This window comes from Cupressus sempervirens, chromosome 4, assembly GCF_028749045.1.
Source record: "Cupressus sempervirens isolate cs-2001-9-10 chromosome 4, ASM2874904v1, whole genome shotgun sequence".
Classification (NCBI taxonomy): domain Eukaryota; kingdom Viridiplantae; phylum Streptophyta; class Pinopsida; order Cupressales; family Cupressaceae; genus Cupressus; species Cupressus sempervirens.
In genome coordinates this window covers 444434312-444441633 of record NC_143121.1, presented here as the reverse complement: position 1 = coordinate 444441633, position 7322 = coordinate 444434312, and the positions used below count along the sequence as shown (strand labels likewise).

Sequence of the window (7322 nt, the reverse complement as noted above, 5' to 3'; positions counted from 1 at the left end):
AAATGTATTATAATATCTTCTAAAAGTGTTAGATGACAATGTATATGTGCTAAAAGATCTTGTAACTGCACTATCAAATCATGTATATGCGTAATAAAATAAGTAGGAAGCGTTGAAACAATGTTAAGAAGCGCTAGCATGTCGAGAAAATATTAGTTTCAATATTTGTGAGATTGAGAGCATCTTTGAAAGGTTTTTGTTCCTATTATGAATCTTCTCGAACATTGTTAAGCCTACAACAAGTCAAATCTGCACAAGAAATGAGAGTAACACACAGATGTACAAAGAGATTCAAAGATTAGAATGAAAAGTTAAAGAACAATGAGGCTTTAAAACAAAGTCCCACAGGGAGCGCCATTTGTACATGGTGGTATGACGTATTCATGAGATCTTGGTGTAGAGTGCAATCAGATTAACAAAGAACTAAGATAGACCCAAGAAAACACTGTTAAATAATGACTCTAAGAATATCTCATATTTCCCTAACTACAACTGCTAAAATCACTCTTAGACTAGCATCTTAATGATAGTTCTAGAATGGGACTATGTTATTAGTGTAGATCTATGAAAGTTTATATGAGATCTATGTGAAATGCAGATTATATGAAGATAATAACATGAAAATGCTAAGATATATGCATGCATAAGACTAAAAAATGCTAAAGAATGCTAAATAGTACTAAAATGATGTTAGAATAACACTAAAATGACACTAAATCTCTATAACAATGATGCTAAATAAATGATAAAATGATAGATCTAATATGCCTATAGAATGGATGCATAAAACTTGGGTCCCTTTGCTCTTGATGTTCCCTTCTATTTATATGATTTTAGAAGAGGATTGGGATAAGGATTTACATTTTACTTTTCACCGGGGGTAAGAGTGAAACTAAAAATATCTCACAAAACCCCAAAAGGAACAATCCAAAAAACTTGGTTTGTGAGGATAAATAGGGATATTTAATTCTTTTAAATTCCAAAAAGATGAATATCAGTTTTGAGGGGATAAATGATTTTGTTGATTTATTAAATGTTGCGTTTATTTTCAATTTTTGTCTTTACCTTTTACCTTTTTTAATTTTATTTTATGATTAAATATGAATTGGTTTTCCTCTTTAAAAGTGACATTGGTCTTTTTGAATTTGATAGATGATTAATTAATTAACCACTCAAACGACTTAATTTTGTAATTGATTTGAAAGTTTGTTATTTTTATCATTTATCTGATTTTGTCTTTAATTTTAGTTGTTTGATTGAAATTCACGCTGTTTTAGGTCTTTGCCAATTTTAGGGTGTTTACATTAGTCCCTATCTATATATAGGGAGGGAACTAATATTCCCATTTGCACTTTACAATTAATTTTTATGATAAAAATTAGGAAACTTATAAAGTTTTAAAATCACTTTATTTTTTAATTAATTTTTAATCAAAATGTCTGCTTTTTTGATTGGTTACCAACAATTTTGCTAGGGATAAAATTGATAATTTTCCTCAAAAGATTAGGAAAAATACTTTCTAGAATCCTCCATGGGCCGTAGTTGATGCAACTTCATATATTTGTAGATTTCACACAAACACGAGAATAATGTCATTGTTACTGTAAAATCTTCAACAGTGTGTCACTACACATTTTTAACTTCACACTCAATAGAATTCTCATAGCTCTAAGGAGACAGAGAGAAGTACACCACTACCATTTATAGAGATTGGGGATTTTAGGTTCCTTTGTATTTTTATTGACATTGAATCAAGATTTGGCATCATTGTTGCAAGAAGGGCTTGACAGATTTATGGCGGATGGTCTACCAATTTTTGTGTATCAAAGGGGAATTTTTACCTATGGCTTATGTTGCATTGTTTACCTCCGTGTTAATTCTGGGATAAAGAAATGGCAAAGCTATTGCCTAACTACACCAAATATAGTGTTCATGTGGATTATGTAACATAGACTTTATCTGAATGAGATCTATCTCAGAGATTTTATTTTGTTGTTGGTTGCTGACTGGATTTGATAATTTCATAGGAAAACTCTATTTAGAGCCCAGTCTTCATTTGTTCCTCTATTTGAGTTTCTCCATTCAATGGCAAGATGTCCTACAAATCAAGCTCAACTTTTCATTTAACCAATTTTTTTAAAATCTAAATTTTGAAGATGTTCTAGAAGTTTCCATAAGAGACTTGAAGGGAACTTTCAAATCAATGGGATGGCCCAAAAACTTACGTCATTCATCTGATATGATCAATAATTGAAAACAACAATTAGAAGTTTGTACATTAAATTTAATTGATACTTTTAGTAAAATGTGAATTGAGAATATTGGGAGATTATAAGATGAAAAAAAGGGCATACGCCAAATATCATATATTCTACATTTAAGTTTAAATATTTAAAATAGGTTATTATCTTTTTATTCTTAATGAATAATATGTGAATTAAGTAATTAAATTACATGATTTTTTTATTGTTAATCAATAAATATAAAATATTTAAATTAATGTAATGTATTCATATTAGAGATTAAGTTTCTCTAAATCATAAATATGGTATCAATTAATTATTTTTTATCATTATTTTTAAATTAAAAAAATCTTATTGTCAAGTAAATTTTTTTATCATTATATTTAAACTTCAAATTGAAGTTAATATTATTGAAGGAAAACTAATTCACTCTCTATCTTTTACAACAATTATTTGCTAATCTATTTTTCATTTTATTTCAAAATACGAATTGTTCAGAACACAAGGTGACTCTTTAATTAATCCAGAAAAAGCTTTAAACATTCATTTCTTTAAAATTTTTTAGTTTTTAATATTTTTTAAAATTCTTTACAACTTATCTCTCATATCTTTCAAATCTATATATAAATCTCAATTGCATCATGAAAATAATTTGGTACAACTATAGACAACGGAAAATGACCACTTCAAAATTGCCAAACACGACTTTCAAATCAAAATACCAAGATAAAATGGTCTCCAAATCAACACAACCATATACTAATGCAAATCATAAAAGTGTAAACATCTTCAATTTTGTAGAAAACATAAATTTAGATATCATTTCTCACAAAAGCTCCTTATGAGCTCTTGTTTCACATAAAGGCATTAATGACCAAAATATTTTTTGATAAAAAGAAGGATATAAAGATAATTGTAAAAGTTAAACATGAATTTAAAAAAATTATAGAGGGTAATGATACATTAAATGTCAAATATTTATACTTGATCACAAGTAAAAAGACAAAAATAAAAGGTGGTTTTTATAGTCCATGACACTATGCCATAGTTTTTGTGTTTACATACGGTGGCAGTGATATGGGACTACCTCGTACTCTTTTTCGAGAGGCGCTTGGCGCTACAAACGAGGCATACATACCCTAAGCCACAGTGGGATTTGAACTCGTGACTTCTCTTTCAAGAGTACAAGTTCTCCACCACTAGGAAAGGTTTAGGAGAATGTTTGGCATTGTTTATCCTATTGATGTTAATATTCTTGATATTATCACTGGTCATATTAATGGTCTTCCTAAAGAACAACAGAGTCCAGGGTGGTTTGATCCAGTGGGAGCCCCATGCGGTAGTTGTATTGCTACAGGATCAGTCTCCAAGTGGGAGATTGTTGTTTAGTGTGGAGCCTGATCAGTCCCGAAGTGGGAGATTGTTAGATTGTGGTGACTGATCAAGAAAGTACTGTACATACTTCATAAATAGTGGGGTTCGGGGCATCGGCCCGAATTTTTTTTTTTTTAAGAAGTAGCCGACATATTATGGCCGACATATGGCCGACATGTTATAACCCTAAAGCGGTTTAATACTTGTATAAAAAGGGCTTAGGGTTGGGTATTTTTCATGTGTGGTGATACGAAATTGGTTCTTGTGGTGGTATTGAGCTGTAAGGGATTACGGATTGTAATCAGGTTGTAATCACTGGATTGTAATAAGATCGGACTTGTTGTTTGGTGGACGTAGCCCAAGGATTGGGTGAACCACGTTAAATCTTGGTGCCTTGTGTTCATTTTTGTGTGTTCTATTATTTTCTGTTATTGGTTATATTTGCATGTAATTTTTTTTTTATTTCTGTCCGTGATTTATCCTAACAGAAACCCTCCCGCATTTCCAAACGCTCTTGGCAATTCTCTGCACCTTTTGTTCCCCCGCAACCCCAACCTCATTGCTTGCAACTCTGGATAATTACTACAATCACATTCCCACAACCGGCGTTCCCTCAGATTTGGAAAACCACATATCCAAATTGGCGCCGCAAACCTGTTTAAATGAAGAGTTTCTAGATCTTTCATCTCTGCCATTTTCTTTGAAAGTTCCAACAACTCTGATGTGCTCTTATTCGACATGAATAGATGACGCATCTTTCCCGGCCATGTGCGGATTCGTTCCAGCTCCATTTCATGGTTAACATTTAACCATAGTTCCTGAAGCTGACTCATTTTGGTCAAATCCTCTGACTTGAGGAATTCGTCCTCTTCCACGGACAGATCCAAATACTCTGTTCGGAGTATTTTCAAAGAGGCCAGCTCTGATATTCCCTTTGGAATGCGATTACTAACCCCCTCGCACTCTAAATGCTCAAGACACTTAACTTCATTTGTCCATTCTGGTAATCTCTCACATTCATCAGGCAGAGCAAGAAACAAGAGACTTTGTATCCATCTTTGTATCCTTCAAATTCAAGACTTTGAGGAGTTTCATCTTCCCATATGCTCTCTGGCAATTCAGAGATTTCTGTCCCGCTCAGATCGAGAACGCGTAGTCCTCTCATAGCGGTAAAAAAGTTTGATGGAATGCTTGTAATCCCCCTATTCTGAGACAAAGAGAGCGTGCGGAGACAAACAGGACGAGTCTCTGAGATGTCGTTGTCATTTATATCTTTCTTGCCGAGTAAAATCCGACAACAGTCCGCATTTGCATCTTTGGAGGCTTCCTCAACAGAAAAAACACTTCTATTTTCTCTGGATACCTGTATGGCAAAATCGAGCAATAGGTCGTGAACTCTACAATATTTGGTTAGAGCGTATCCAGTCTCTTCTTCCCATAGCTGAAGCAGACAGAGATTGGCGAGTTGATACAAACAGTCCCATGCCACATCCAACTGGCCCTCTCCTGCTGGAATAAAGCCTTCCCCAATCCACAAGTATATCAGATACTCACATTCTATCTTCTCGTCCTCTGGAAAGAAGGAAATATAAGCAAAGCAAGCTTTAAGGATTGGGGACAAGGAATCATAACTGAGCCTGAGAATAGGCATGATGGGATCAATGTAATTGGCAGTCCCTTGGACCCCTTGCAGCTGCTGGAGCTTGAACTCCAACTCACTTGGCATTCTGGTCTTTGCCAGAGATGCGGCTATTGTTTTGATGGCCAGTGGCAGATTACCACATTGCTCTACAATCTTACGACCCACTTCTTCCAGACGCTTCCCTGGCTCTCTTTTGATCATCTGAGATCCCTCAAAGGCATAAACACAGAAAAGCCTCCAACTGTCTTCATCAGACAAATATTGCATCTCATAAGTTTGACCATTCAAATTTGCACAAACCTCCTTACTTCTTGTAGTCACCACAATTTTCCATGGGCTATTGTTTGTAATTGGGAGGCCAAGTCTAGCTAGCAAATCATCTTCTCTGTCAGCCCTCCACACATCATCGAGCACCACTAGACACCTCTTTCCTTGCAACCTTCCATGAATCTGCGGAGCTAATACCTCCTCACTTACTTCACTACCCTTTATCTGCTGGTGTAAATCTTTATCTAACTGGAAGACTAAATTTTTCTGTAATTGCAAAACAGAATAAGACTGAGAAACTGAAAGCCATATAGAGTACTCATACCTCTCTTTAATGTTGCTGTGGTTGTAGACATGCTGAAGAAGATGGGTCTTCCCCATCCCACCCATCCCAACCACTGCAATTACTGGAGAGGCACTCTTCTCCATCAACGTGAGCAGGTCATCGACTTTAGACTTTATTGCCACAGTGTGTGAATCGCTGCCGCTGGGCAGAAGACTAGATCTCTTCCAGTCCACCCTTTCAGATGATGTACTGGCTGATGCTTCATTTGCAGCAGAAGAAACTTGATGCATCAGCTTCAGCTCGCTGCCCTGTTCAATAACAGATTTGATGCGTTCCTTGATGCCCTTTATTCTCCACCCCATCCTATACCGATAAATCCATTGATTGCAACTCAACCCACAAGATTGAGCGCTGTTATTTGCATAGAGAGAATCCACAGCACATTCCTCAACAATGTCCTCCGCAAGCAAGGAGATACCTCGAATTTCTTCGAGCCATTCTCTAACATCCTCGCTTTGTCGAGACTGTTGATCAGCATCTTTCAGAAACCCCCTCACATATGTGAGTTTCCTGTTTAACCATCTGAATTCCTCTCTGAATTGCACCACCATGTTTGCCTCCTCCGCCAATTTCCGAACAGCCATCTCAAGGACCATCTCACAACCCTTTCCGACAAGAGCTCCTCCAATTACAGAGGCCATCTTACAAAGATGAGATTGAACAGGTAAAGATCCCTCTTTCTGCAACTTTCTTTGCACAAAAAACCAAGTAAATGCACACCAAGAACTTCAGAGGCTCGGATTGAATGTGAGAAAATGGATCTACTAAATGGGCATTTATGCAGGTGCGGAATCTTCTTCACAGGCAATGCTGTTCAGTATTGTTGTTTACTTCGATGCTTTTCTTGTGACCTACGTTTATTCTTTGTTAGATTCTCGATCATTTCAGGGAGAAAATAATGGAACTGTAAAAGATAAAGAGAATAAAGAAAAGTTATTGAATCGCCAGCCAGTTGACGTGACTGATTTGGCATTTCCGTGCAATGAAAAAGAGATCGAAAGAGATGGGCATGTTCGGGCTTAGTTGTGAACGGCAACGGCTACCCAGCCAGTTATTTCGACTGGCTGGGTATTCCGTCCGTCTTCCTTCCGTCTGCCACTTCTGCTTCCGTATGATGCCTGACAATATTCCGTGCGGGTCTTGACAGTACGTTAGGTCTTGGGGGATTATATTTTTTCAATTGGAATTTGGATTAGGTCAAAATGATGATTTCGAGAATGTTTATTTGGTGTTGAACTTTTATGATATCGTAAAGGATGCTTGTATTTTTATGAAGGTGCGTCGAATGGTGGGAGGTGAAGTTAAGGTTAGAGTATATAGATATTTCTTTTTAATTTTGATTTCGGTATATTATAATTAAATGGAGTTTTCAAGTATTATTTTATTTTAAGTTTGTAATATATTATAATTAAGGCATTAATGTTTCTTGGACACTATATATATATAATCA

General features: G+C 35.6%; 1 pseudogene; it reads right to left on the bottom strand.

Annotated features, from left to right (window-relative positions):
• Positions 1–3151: 3151 nt before the first annotated feature.
• Positions 3152–6722, bottom strand: LOC149561910 (disease resistance RPP13-like protein 4; annotated as a pseudogene).
• Positions 6723–7322: the final 600 nt, after the last annotated feature.